The following is a 15,006-nucleotide window of genomic DNA, read 5'->3' as shown; positions in this document are numbered from 1 at the left end:
GGTATGCCTGCAGACAGGGCATACGCGCATACAGGGCCCGTAAAGTACCTTTTGGCTCGCAACCTTACTAAAGCCCACTGCACTGAGATCCCTTTTGGGTTGCTTCGAGAAGGAGTCTCCTTCACCTCACAGGCATGCGTCTGCAGGTGATTTAACGGATTTTTACATTTGAAATCGGGAAATTTCAGATTTCAGCATCTTGTGCTATTCACTGTTTAATTCGGTAGTATTGACTCACCCTAACCGTCCCCCGAGATGAAAATAAGAGAGAGATTATGCTTACACGCCCTTTGCAAGTTTTCGAAATCTGTATTTTACAAAAATCTCGAGCGGACTAATGTTAACAAAGCAGACACCCAGAAATGCAGGTTCTGAATGCACATCCTTAGTGTGAACGCTTGCCCTCATCGCCTTGTTCAGTTATCGAAATTCGAGGCGTTCAGAAAGCGAATATACGTTGACGTAAGCGATTACTTGTTTCGAAGGTTCAAACATATATATATATATATATATATATATATATATATATATATATATATATATATATATATATATATATATATATATATATATATATATATATATAGCGAAGACCAGTCCCAGTGCATTAAACGACTTGAGGGACTACTTGCCATCAACCTATAGATTTAGACGTTCGCTGTTAGTTCAATCATTCCTTCATGCCTTCATTCATATTGCTGTTCTGGTAACATGCTGAGTGGTCCCTGTTTTGGAACCAGTTCGGAGAGCAGAGAGATAAGGCGACGTACTTTTTCTCATTTGGTAGCAAAGAAAGTCTAATCAGTCACTCATTCGACAAATTTATCGCTTAAGAAAACACTTCAAGGGACATTCAGGAGCAAACAGAGCTTTATTAAACCTTCTTTAAATTATTACAGACATATTTTTCAGGCTCTCCATCTAATCTGGGGATCTGAAGACCGAAACGCGCTCCGCGACCCTTGTTCGGAAGATGAAGCGCTGTATCCTTTAGCCTTCGGAACCGGCGCGCGAAATTGCATGTCTTAACATGCAATTGCCTCTCAAAATTGTCAATAATAGCGACGTCTGTATTAAGACGAAAGCAAAGGCTTTCTTCTTAATACAGGGTCATGGCCGCTAGTATGAGCCATTCTTTAGCGGTCATGACCCTGTCTGTCCGGCCGCGAGAAGTGTCACACTTTTCCGCGAGATTCCGCGGGATACCACGATAGTTAAAAATAAATCCTATCTCCATTGGGAATCGAACCTCCATACCTTCGATCTGCAGCCGAGCGCTTTAACCCTGCAACTGCCCCATGTACGCCAGGGATAGTGAAAATGCACATCATAAATCTCCTTGTATACCGTGAGTATGATAGTAGCGATGACAATGACGCTTTAAGTAGTGTTGATGACAATGAAATTAGCAATGATAATGACGCTGCATTTATTTGATAATAATAACAGGAGCAAACGCGATGTACCGTGTGCACCATCTACGCCTATGCTTTCGCGTTACTGCAGTGTACATTCGAAAGTGCTCTTGGAAATTTTGTTTTTTAATTTTATGTCGTTCGGTATATAGGCTATGCAAGCTTCGTTGTCGGATAAAGAAGAATCGTTTGTCACTACAACGCGGCGACCTGTTGACACGTATCACAAATTGTCGTAAACCTTCTTTAAATGAGGTTTTTGGCAGCATTGGATTTATCATGCGCTGAGCATACAAACAAATGAAAATAAAAAAAGGCTGTTTTGCCAGGTATGAAACAAGCTTTAGCGATTTTAACGAGACATTCGGGTGCTGTTTTATTCCGAATATATGCAAGTGGATCGCAGGAAATGCTTGGATTCCCAATGAACCTTGCATGCATCTCCCAGAACAAGACACAAGGCATATATACTACCGGCGTTTCAAGGAAGCCGCGGCCCCATATTTTAATATTAGACTTTTTGAGAATGGAAAAGGCTTCTGCGGCGCAGCAGTGCCAGTGTTGGCAGACATGGAAGAAGACAGGGGAACAGTGTTAACTAAGTTTTCGGATGTTTCAGCGAAGATTTTCGAAAATTTTTGAAGCTATTGGGTTCAAAAAAACAACAACAAATATTTGCAGAAATAACATTTGTGACCCGGCGGCGATATTATGCCGCAAAACTCTTCTAATTATTCATGTACTACAACAAGAGACTACTAATTAACTTTTTAATTGTCATAGCTGAGTGATCAGCTTTTGACGCCGTGAACTAGACAATGACATATCAGTTTTTGAAATGAAGAAAGACTAATTTTCTAGAGCCTTGCAGCGCGAAGGAAATCAGACGCCAAGGGTTAAAAAATAAAACTTTTCAGATAAACCAGGGAAACCTCTTGTATAGAGATGCCAGTCATGTGGCGAAGGCAATTTTTTATTTTGTAATTACATAATCAGTAATTAAGATAATTTCTATAATTTACTAAGTGTTGCCTTTAGACAGTAAATGTGATTCGCAAAGTTGGAGAACGTGCACCTTCTGAAGCCCCATTCAATTTATTTCTCATAAAGAAAACTTCACGTGTATCGTTTCTCCACCCTCTAAAAAAGCCCGCGAAATAAAAAAATATGTATATCACGCGACTGACGTATTCGAGCGCCACGGTTGTGGTTATCTCAGTCGTGGTTGATTGAACGAAATTAGCTGCGGTCGTGAGTCGCCATCCTAGTCCCAAATGCAGGCAGTTATTTTGGCGATGGTTGCACGGCCAGTACGCTGAGCTCGCTGCGACTACCATCACGTGCGCCGACTGTCACAAGTAAACGAAGAAACCACGCCAGACATATCGGCCTGCCGCTGCAGTGGGGTTGTGGAGCCAAGACCGCAGCTGATTTAGTTCACTGGAACCCAGGTTGAGAGCAGCACAATAGTGTCGCACGAACTTCACGTGATTTTTTATTTTTTTTTGTAATTCGCTGTCTTTCATTAGAGCTTGTAAAAACGATACACGTGAGGCTTTCTTTATCAGAAATAAATGGAATGAGGGTTCTAGTAGGTGGTTTCCAACTTTGCAAATCAATTTATTGTCTAAATGCAATAGTAAATTAGAAAAATTATTTTAATTACTAATTAGTTAATTGTAAAATAAGGAAAATTTCCAGTGATGCGTTAGACGGCTGGCAGCTTTATACTAGTGGTTTCTTTCTTTTTAAACCCTTGGCTAAAGGCAGCTTGGACACCCGGTAATAGTATATATATTATATGGTAGTGTTCAGGTAAGAACGCTAATCGAGGTCCCAATACCATTTTGTATTTTCAATTAAATTTCTATATGTGGTGAGGAAATGTCTCTACACAAAGGAATGAATCTTGTTTTTTTTTTTGTTTTTTTTTTTTTGCAAGATATACGAAAAACAAATCGTATATCACTAGAGGTCGAAAACGACGTTATTGCGATTTCAAAACAGTGGTAAGATGGAGCCCTGTCGCTCGCGAACTAAACTTTTGTCCTGCATAATTCTTTCCTCAATATATCTATACAACTTTTACTATAAGAAGATCTGTTATTGACTTTATCGATAAAGCGACCAAATTGCTCCAAGAGAGACGCGCTGCAAAAAGCAAGTTTTAATCTATACTTTCTGGCTCGGAGCCTAAGGTTGTTTTTAAAACATTCCTCTTTATCATGCAGGTTAAATTCATAATTTCAGGCGAGTTTTGTAGCTCTAGACCGTTAGTGTTTACCTCCATATCGCATCAAAATCTACCAAAATTTGAAGCAGGTGAAAAATGAAAAAAATTTGATTCCAATTTAAAAAAAAATCGTCTTGGATTTTTATTTAAATCCCTCTCAACAACTACGTCAGAAATAGGAGGGACTAAAAAGTGTTGCATTATGTTGTTTAAACTTTAAGAATGAAATAAATATAAAACTGAACGGTTGAACCTAATATTGTCAGTATTCAGCCCTACATTTAATTTGGCACGATGCAATAAAGTCTTGTAATGGAAATGTTTTCTCTGCATTATTCAGGCCCTTTTCTTTTTTGTTCATTCCGGAAAGTATTTGCAGCTCTAGACCTAATGTTATTCCTCCTCCTCCTCTAGAATTGTCCATTCTTCTCCACATTAGCCCGAATTAGACGTAAATTCAAAAGTTAAGTATTGAAAATGGGCAAATCTAATTTGAATTCCAAAATTAACAGCTTTTTCGAATTGCACTAAAGTCATTTAAAAGTAATTATTTGTCCTTGATAAATATCACCCCCTAAGACATATTGGATTATTTTAAAGAACAATATAAAATAAAATAATATAAAACAGAGCATTTTTTTTTTATTATTCTGGAGAATTGCTTAGAGATTCCCTTTAAGGAGTAGGCTAGAGGAATTCGATGTAGTACTTGCTGAATTTATCTACCTATATTATCGTCAGCAGTGGTTATAATATGTCATTTTCTGCTTGTTGGCAGGGTAGATGGTAGACTAGAATGAAATAAATTCTTTATTAATTTCTAGCCATTTCATGGGAAAACGCAAGTGACAGTTTAACTTTTTCTCTGTCCTGTAATTTGTTGTCCTTATATAGTGCACGGGTATTCAATCTAATTCTTAATCATAATTTTTCATTTCTCGGTTATAACTAAAATTAACAATAATATATTTTTGAAGATGAGTTTCCAAATGTGCACATACCTACTCATAAGCAAAGCGCTTTCAGCATCATAGCTTTTGCGAGTCATATATTTCTTTATGGCAGCGGCAAGATTAAGCTGAGATAGCGAGTATTCCTTTCAATAGAAATATCTAGCCCAGAGAAAACGCGACGCATCACAAAGCGAACCCGCCTTCACATAACCTGTAAAGCCGCAAGCAAAATGCGAGACTCGAGGTTTGTCAGCGTCCTCTGCAGGCGGCCGTGGAGGCTTACCAAGTGGGCGTTATTTAGAGGTCGATTCAGCCTTGACTCAACCCCAGCCTCGTGATTTGCCCTCCGAATTGCGGCAGCAGTCCGTACAAGACACCCTCACAAGATGCCCCCCCCCCCCCCCCCCCTCCTTGTTTAAAGGGGTCCACCACCACTTCCATGCATAAGGGGTACCCTACACACCCATCGCTGATAATCACTGCTCGGGGCCTAACATGCGCTCACTTTTATATTTATTACTATATTTTTAGTCCATATAATGCAATACATTCAGTGCCTGATCTTTATGAAGAACTAGTTATTGTCTTTAGGAGATTTTGATAAAAATCGAAGATGCTGTTATTTTTTAAGTTCGAATCAAAGTTATTCACTTCTTGACATTTTTGAACTTTTTTCGATTTCGAGGTATAATGTGGAGGAACAACAAACATCTCTATAGAATTACAAACCATTGCCCGAAACAAAGAACAAGCCCTGTATAATACAGAGAAAAAAGATCTAGTATCAACAGCTTATTGCATTGCGTAGGACTGAATATTGAAAAGTTTCACTACAAGCGCTCAGGTTTATAATATTTTTCCGATTTTAAACAAAACAATGGAACGCATTTCACTCCCTAATATTTCTGATATTCTGATGGTTATTGAGGGAGATTTTATTAAGAGTCAATGATGGTGCTTTTCTTTTTTAATTGCAATCAAAGTTGTCCCTTTCTTGCTGTTCTTAATTTCGGCAGGGTTTGATGCACTGAGGAGAAAACATCTAACGGTCTAGAGCTCCAAAGTTTGCCTCAAAATTAAGAAGACAACCTGCATAATAAAGAGAAGAAGTGTTAGCGACAATAAGTTAATGTTTCGTGCCAGAATGTAGGATTAAAAATGCACATTTTCTTGCTGCGCGCCGCTCTTGCAGCAATGTTTCCGACTTTTTGCTATACAACTGCGACAACCGAAAATATTTTAATAGTTTTATGAAATGTAAAATTTGCACGAACTGACTGTATAAAAAGTATACACGACAAAATTTTAGTGCGCGAGCAGGCTCTAAACTTCTTTTCTAAACTTGCAAAAGCGGCGGTTTCAACCATATATAGTGATAACGATTTTTTCCCCAGGAAAACTATGGCGTATCTTAAAGAACTAAGCTACATTCCTTCATGTCCAAACATTTGGCCACCACATATAAAATTTTCATTGAAATCGAAAATTGTTATGGAACCTCGATTTTCGGCCTTCCGTATACTTTCTCTTCCATTTCTCTCCTCTTGTCTAACATGCATGGAAAGAGAGGGCACACAGATGAACAGTGCGTACGAAAATATGCTCAAATTGAATTAGTGACAGCAATCTGCATAGTGACACAGTCACTGTCAAGTAATTGCAGATATGATTAACCCCAAGTGAAGCCGATAGTATAGATAATGGTTAGAAGGGAGAGGCATGAGGGGAATACAAAACTTACTCCAAGAAACCTAAGGATCCCTTGGAAGTCAGATTAGGTTCATTAGCCTTGGAGAACACGGAGTCTTGAAGAACGGATGCAACTTTACAAGCTCAAATGCGTGTTCTCGGCTATATTGCAAGTAACCGGTTTGCTCTGTGTCTGCGTGAGCAGCGTTTGCTGTACGCTGTATGGCTTCACCGCATTCTGTGATCTAAGCAATAACAAAGCGCTATGATCTGAACCAGTTGAAATATTCTTTTGTGAGACATATGTGAAAAATGTTCAAACGCAGTTCACATAATTCCTATAGCTACTAATTATTCAGCTCGAATGATACGGCCATCAGAGTCCCTTGCGCTCCTTCTAGTAACATATTACCTCCGAAATCGAAAACAACATGAGTTCAAACGGCCATATTGTACCTACGACATTATACAAGCATGTGTAAAATATTCCTGGGGGAAATATATATCAATCCATTTCTATTACAACATGTACATAAATGGCATTCTTATTTACGAAGGAGAATCATTCGAAGCATGAATCGATTCAGGATATATACATGTGATGCTATAGTGATGCTTATCTCAACATCGCACATAGGAATCATAAGTGCCCAAACGAATTTCTAATTCCTCTAATTAGAGCCAGGGCAGCTTATTAACAGTTCTCATATTCTAGCAGGAAGCAAAGGGATGTCGATATTGCCGGTATCGTAAAGGTGCCAAAACTTTGTGCTTCCCCTCTGAAAATAACGTAACATCCTAGTGGATGATCGAAAATCAAGAGACACAGGTGACTGCAATCTCGAAATATAAAATATGAGCCATTTCAGCTTATTTCCCCACGTAGGACTTTAACAAGCGCTTAGCACGAACGCGGAGTCTCTAACGTTGAACAATGCTGCCCCGATCCCTGTTGAGAGCCATATCTGCAGATATGTAAAGCGAATGCGGCATCCTGTATCACCATTAAGCATCCATTTTTCATTTACTCTCGTGAGACGGTCGCAGGGCCTCCCTCTTACAGGAACCAAAGGAACGCCAGGTGAACCACTTCCGCAGAAGTCATAAATGTCAAAGCTCTACTCCTAGTTTCAATTTACATGCAGGAATCCGGGCTTTCAACTCAAAGTACCCGCTGTAACACTCTCTCTCTGTCTCTGTAATTGGCGCAGGAAAAGCAGCTGTCATCACAGACACATGGGGTATCCGTTGCACCATGCAGGCAACCGTCGTTTTTCTGTCAAGCACCATGTTGAAACACGTCACGCATGCAACGACAATGCATGAATCCAATGGAGGGGTAATTCTGTGTAACAGACACCCCCTCCTCTCCCCTTATTGCATGACACAAGATCAGAGGCTCTGAAAACCCCCTGCTTCTGCCCACCTGTTTTACCTCTCTTATATGCACGCCACAGAGATCGCCCAACGTGCGCATGCGTGCATGATGCTTACCGAGTGTCTGCAAGGAAAGAGGCGGGGAGGGGGGGGGGGGGGGGGGGGCGGTAGTTGGCAAAGTGAATTTGTGTGTGTAAGGTCTTTTGCTGGCTTTAACTAATCCTTTTCTCCTCGACTCTTTCTCGCGTTCCTCCTTCCTTCGCCGGCAAAAAGCACTGCGCAGTAATGTAGCCCTCACTTTTTCACTTCTGTCACTGGGAATATAGTGTATACAAACGGAGAAGGTTTCATGTCAAATTCTCATTTCCTGCGTCGATCTCCCCTCAGTTCTCGACGAGGTTCGGCCCCCTATAGCTTCTGTAGCTATAGCACTTTAAGAGTTCGTATACTCTTACGGCGGAAAGGGAAGGGAACTGTGACAATGGAGGAAAATCGTGCTCAGTGTGAGAAAAAAAAAAAAGCGCGAACAAATGAAGTCACAGTAATAAAAAGTGGATACGCTCGCGACAGATGAAAAAGGAACCATGGGCCCTGTGAGAATAAAAGGCAAGCAGAGTTTGCGTGTCAGGCGCCCGTATACGTGTAGTCTATACAGAAGTGCGTGGACAGGCCACCAGAGGGGGCCCTGCCATGGCGTTTATGCCGGGAAAGCGCGCCCCTTGGTTGATGGATGGTGTCCAATTCAATTTGCGACTCCTGAAGCGTGGCTGTCGCCCGTTTGCAGCGTTGCCGAGTGACGTCATGAGAGGAGAATGGCCGCTGTTCGGGGCTGTTCTCATTTTTCGCCAGCACTGACGCTCTGGAGATGTAAATCACATATAAATACATTCCTCCAAGAAGTGTGAATGCATAAGAGATTCATGCTATGATGAGAGAAGCGGAGACTGCATGCATATATCGTGTACATCTGTTTGAATTGATTGCTTGCTAAGGCTCGCTAATCACTGAGAGTGATAATAACCTAAACAGCCTACCTAGAGTATAGATGCGATTTCCAGCGGTCTGTGGTCATTCTGTTGGGATAAAAGGTTATTGAATTGCAAAATTCTAGCAGTCATCTTAAATGAACACCAATAATGGAGGGATTATGCAACAGCAACAGAAAGCTACGTGTCAGAAACAGCTTAACTGTAGTTTACTGAAGTTCATTAAATTTCAACGCACATGCGGCTATACCAACGACTACGTGACCTCCAGAGGTGCAGCCATTAATCTAATCTATTATTATCGCATACACTCTTCAAGACGGTAATATACTCTGCACACTGATGGTAAAATAAATAAATACAGAGCGTGTACCTGCCTATATCATGAGAATTAAATCTACAAATGGCAGCAGAGAGAAACATGAAGTGAATTTCATCAGCATCATAGTTTGAATTCGTACTGATGGCTTTAGTGCAAAACGAATTAGCAGCTGTCGGGCTGGTCCGCTCACAATAGCAGCAATAAAAGACGCTTATGTTATCCCATAGCCCGAAATTATGCGTGTGTAAAATAGCCCGCCGTTGGAAATGCGCTGCCATTGTGCACATTAAGACATGCATGTGAAACAATAATTTCACACGAAAATGAGGATATGAGAGAGGGGTGGGGGCACATGATTTGGCACACAAAAAAATATATATACTGAGGTTCCAACCACATCAGCATAACTGCATGGAAATAATGAGCAAGTTCAGGTTTAAAGAGAAGAGACCGCCCCTCCATATCCAAGCATAAAACTACGTAGGGCAAACATGCTGAACATATACTATTCTACGAAGGGAGTACAAAATATATATATATACATGGACTAACTGAGGTTGCCTCCCTTTCACCAACCATCCCTTCTTTGTGTGACCCATAGTAATTCACCTGTGATTAGCCCACGAGGAAGGGTAAATTTAGCTGGCAGAAAATAGCTCACTGCAATGGCTCAGTGACGAAGTGACTGTAGTGCTCTAATGCAGAACCGAAGGAACTGGGTGTAATTTCCCGGGTCGCGGAGACAGCGTTTCAACGAAGGGCGCCCATGCGCTGTTTAATGTCAGTACACGTCATATGCATAGGACCTCAATTGATCTGCTTAACTCAATCTGGAGCCCTCATGGCGTCTCATAGCGCATGTCCCGCTTCGTGACTTCAAAATCCGCAATTTACTTGTCCTTTTTTTTTTCTTTTTTTTTTGTTTTTGTTTGTTTTTTGTTCTTTTTTTTTTCACGGAACTTATACATGGACTGTGAGATAAAATATTTACTTCCAGCACCCATTTCACGTTGACCTTCAGGCTTATTTTTTTCTTTTGCCTTTGGTATGGTATGGTATGGTATGGTATGGTATGGTATGGTATGGTATGGTATGGTATGGTATGGTATGGTATGGTATGGTATGGTATGGTATGGTATGGTATGGTATGGTATGGCATGCTATGGTATGGTATGGTATGGTATGGTATGGTATGGTATGGTATGGTATGGTATGGTATGGTATGGTATGGTATGGTATGGTATGGCATAATATGGTATGGTATATTGTATGGTATGGTATGATATGGCATAATATAGTATGGTATATGGTATGGTATGGTATGGTATGGTATGGTATGGTACGGCATGGTATGCTATGGTATGGTATGGTATGGTATGGTATGGTATGGTATGGTATGGTATGGTATGGTATGGTATGGTATGATATGGCATAATATGGTATGATATATGGTATGGTATGATATGACATAGCATAATATGGTATGGTATGGTATGGTATGGTATGGTATGGTATGGTATGGTATGGTATGGTATGGTATGGTATGGTATGTGAGGTGGGTTGGAGTTCAATGTTTTGAAGCCGCAGTGGAGAGGTCCTGCAGATTAATGTCGACCACCAGTGGTTCTTTAACTTGAAGCATGCATCACACAGAAGACCAGTGTTTATATGCATTTCGCCTCCAGGGAAACACGGCATCAGAGGACAAGATACAATCCTTCATTCTAGGACTCGGCAACTGCATGGAGGCCAATGCCACTGAGCCCCACGATCCGGCGGCATATAAAAAGGCACGGATGAAAAATGAAAATGTACAAGAAAATGAGCAAAGCACGTGCACTCATAGCGCCAGTAAGGTGTGAGTCACATGGTTATTACCCGGCGTTTGTCGCGGCCTATTAGACATGGCTACACACCCCGCCTGATCCCCAAGATCCACACCATCTCACCCATGCATTTCTAGGGCGTTTGCAGCATTCGGCACGCAGAGTACAACGGCTACCAATACGTTCCGTACTGTTACTGCCCTGGCTTATGTTTTTCAGTCCCACTAGAGATGTTATATATCTACAGCTCGCGGCAAAACTAGGGAGATACGTATTGGTAACAATGCCTACTGGGGGCTCATTCGTTACGGGACGGACGGCCGCAAAATGAGGATTGAGGGGGAGGGGAGGGGGGGTCATTCCTGCTCGGCAGGGGCTGGCTGGGGTGCGTCAATACTAGATCAATAAGAAGGCAATGTTGGATTTGTGCATTTGTCTCCTGCTGGTCTGGGTTCTTCTTTTTTGAAAACCCAGATGAGTTATGCAGCAGCTAGGCCAGACACTTCTAACGGTTCGTCAACTGTAACATAGCAGAATTTTTTTTTTTTCACGAACCATTCTTATAGACAGCCAAAACCTTGTGTCCCCGCAACAAATTAATCGGGAAATGTATGTAGGGCAATTATTAATAGCCTTATAATACCTGACCTCAAGAATTTTACTTTACGCGTGCAGACCCGAAATTTGATCACATTTATGAAGTTCGAAATAACAGGCGGCCGATAGGGTTCGTATAAAGCACACGTGATGTTGACGCGACACCAATCACAGGCGCAGTGCCAGTTTAAATAAAACCTAAAGGGTCCCAATTAACGAGATTCGACTCTAATAATCATGTACTCCTAATATTCCCGTCGAATAGTCACGGTTCGATATTCATTATTTCCTCGTAATTTAGAAATAAGACAATTAATGAAAAACAATTGGCCAGGCCTTCTGCCCTCTGCAACAGCGAGAAGCGGCAGAGGCTTCATCTCCCGCTGCTCTTCCCTCCCGCCTCACTATCTCAATTTAGGTGGTCAGTTACCAAACGCAACAGCAGCAATGAATTCGTTTTAATAAAATAACTGACAAAGACCTCTCAGTTTTTCCTCTATACATAGCAAAAGAGAGGTCACTGCAAAGAGTACGTAGGAACAGAATTACCGAACAGTAATAACAACCGTGAAATGATGTATTTGCTACACAAAGAAGAGAGGGGGGAAGGGGGGGAAGCGCCAATGAGGCAGTTACATTGGCATGTTGTTATAGTTTCTTCCTTGTAGTTCCAGCACGTAAACAAATGAGGCACGAGGGACAATTTTTTGTTAATTTTTACGCTTCACAGTCTGACACTTTTGGCTTATGAAAGCAGAAATATTCATTTCTTCCAACTTGTAATTGCATCTCATCCTCAAGAAAAATTATGATGGACACATAAGCTCCGCCTTTAAGGGTATGACGCCATAGAGTAGGCTGCCAGCCCACATATAAAGCCTCGCTTAAACAAAGCCTTATCAACGTACCTGCGTAGCCTTGGAGATAAGGTGAATCAGCCTGGGGGAATCAGTGATTATGATATCACTCTCCCATATGAAAGGAGAGGCCCGAATTGGCAACTCCTGTCAAACCATCAGGCAGCCCTACGTACAGTCAGTGTGCGGTAATATCAGCTGCCAACGTCATGTCTGTGATTTTTCACTCACAACGCCGTGAACAAAGCCGAATTTCAGGTGAACGGCGCCCTGTCGCGTTAAAAGTCATCTTCCAAAAATGCACGCAGCGCCGTTCTCTTGGACAAGAAAAAGGAGGATTGAGACACCAAGCAGCGAAATCGCTGGAAGAAAGAAAACGAGACAAATGTCCGCAAATCAACAAGATAATCTCTCTATCAGAAAAACTTGCGAACCGCACGTAATTCTTCTGCGAGCATGGAACATTTAACGTCAAGCCTCTAAATGGCCACCACCAACCGCAAAATCACGCGGGCGAGCAGACGTGGAAGAAAAGGGAGGGGGGAGGGGGCTGCAGTAGAGAAAGACAAAGGCCTTTAACGCGCATTTGCTTTCCATCCTTTACAGAAAGCCACCGGAGACCATAAAGATTGAAATACAGCAATACTTGGTCGGGGTCGGGACGCCGAGGGAATAAGCCAAATCCCCGGACGTAAAACAGCGAGGGCATGGAAGAGGAATGAGAAGGGAGAAGGCAGAGAAGGAGAGGAGTTAGGCGCAAGCGTCCGAGGAATAATAAATAAAATAAAAGCCTTTCCGGCGAAAAAAAAAAAAAGAACTCCACTCTCTGTCTTACCGTCGCTTTGAGAAAGCCGACAAGCACAATCCACTACACTTCCTTTATATACACAACCCCCACCATCGTCATCGCCACAACCACGAACGCTACCGCACTCAAAGTAGCGCCAAAAATCTACGTCCATCGAGCTGAGCCGACTGATCAAACGAACGGCATAAAGAAAAAAAACAAACAAACAAAAAGTGGATGAGCTGAAATTAAGAACCAAAAGCATTTAAGCCTCTCAAAAATTTTTGCAGTGCTTGGTTTTCCCGCCTTGCTCCGGTACGGACGAATGATAAAAAGGAAAGCGAAGAAGGAGAGAGCATTTTCTGCACGGTAAATAAAACGCGACGAGCCGCCATAAATCGCGCAAGCTTCCTTTTTGCTGCTCCGACAACGTCGAGTCCTTCGCGCGACCTCAGAGCTTCGTCCTCACGCGCCCTTTTCAAAAGCTTCTCGTCACACTATGTGTAGCTTCCCCGAGCTACATAAATATATAAGGAAAAAGATAAGCGAGGACACAAGCAGGGAAAATTGCGGAAAAAAACGTCGGAGTCGGGAGGAGGGCAACCACTCGACGCAGGGAAACAAGACATATACGCTCAGATTGTTGCCGCCACATTATAAGTCAGTTTGAAGTGCACACTGGGCCGACCACAACACCAAACCGCTCTCCTTTCTATTAGTTTTCTTTTTCCTCTTCTATCGCGTAGAGACAGCGTTTAAGACGGGTTAAGTTAAAACAAAACGAGAAAGCGCGCGTCGAATGAACTGCTTTGAACGCCGGGGGCCGCAACTAATGCGTCGCTTCTCCCTTCGCTGCGGACGAGTGCGCAAGTCGCTGCCCCGAATTTCGCTCGTCCAGTCGTGATAAAGTTAAACAGAGAAGAAAAACTACGGCTGCGGTGGCGAATCGCGACCGCGGAGCTTAAAGCTATTCCGCGTATGTTTGTGTGTAAATGGAGCGCGGTGAATGAGCGGGCGAGTTCCCATCAGAGATCTGCGCCGCCCACAAAATTTCCGAGCCAGCCACGAAAAAAAAAAAGAGAATTGGGAGAAAAATAAAAACAAAGAAAGGAAGAAAAGGAATCAAGCTGCGGTGAAGAAAACTGAGACGCTTTTTCTGTGGCGTGTGTTGCAAGAGAGAGGCAGCGAATGGAGGTAGAAAGAGAGAGGGGAAGGATTGGGGCTCACTTTTATCGCACTTGAAAACCGCTGCTCGTATAGACAATGATGGCACTCCTCGCTCCCGTTTTATTTTTTTCCTTCTTCCAGCTCGCCACTTTCCGAGAATAATAATAGAATCTCTCTGTCCTATACGATCTAATGGGGCTTGGTTTCATAAACAAACTCGGAAAGAGAAAGAGGCTACGGGCTGCGGCGCCTTGAATGTAGAATTTCTTTTTTCTCGGGAACGATACAGTCTCAAAACAGCCAGAGGAAATCTCCCTATTTCCCTTCTCTTCCACTATGGTCAGACGCAGTCTGCTGAGACCTGTAAGCTCTGCTGAGCCCGGGCAGTCATTCAAAAGAAGCCAAACTGAGGAACAAGGGAACAGGGGAAGAAGGGTAAAGGAGGGGGGCTATGCAAGCAACAAGGAGCAGATCTGCCTCGCCAGCCAGGCGCGAGAATCGCAGAAGCTGGCTGGGGCGCGCACTCGAGAATGGGAGCGCCAGAGCCGTTTAAACCTGATCTCTTTCCTCTCGTCCTCCTTCTGTTGCTATCTTACTCTTCTCTAGGAACAGCGCCCCTAAAAGCGGCCGCGGCGCTTCCCTTCGTCTCCTTCTACCGGCCCTTTCTCCTCATCCTCCTTCCCTTCATCCCCTTCTAGAACGCGGCGCGGTCAATTTTGGAGCGAGCCCGCCGCCTTCCCCGAATCTGTCGTAATCCGCGATTCTCTCGTGCTCGTCCTTTTTCCCGCGTGACCTCC

The sequence above is a fragment of the Amblyomma maculatum genome, chromosome 3, assembly GCF_055883805.1.
Source record: "Amblyomma maculatum isolate TAMU_Amacu chromosome 3, ASM5588380v1, whole genome shotgun sequence".
In the NCBI taxonomy this organism is placed as follows: Eukaryota; Metazoa; Arthropoda; class Arachnida; order Ixodida; family Ixodidae; genus Amblyomma; species Amblyomma maculatum.
This window is presented reverse-complemented; position numbering follows the sequence as displayed.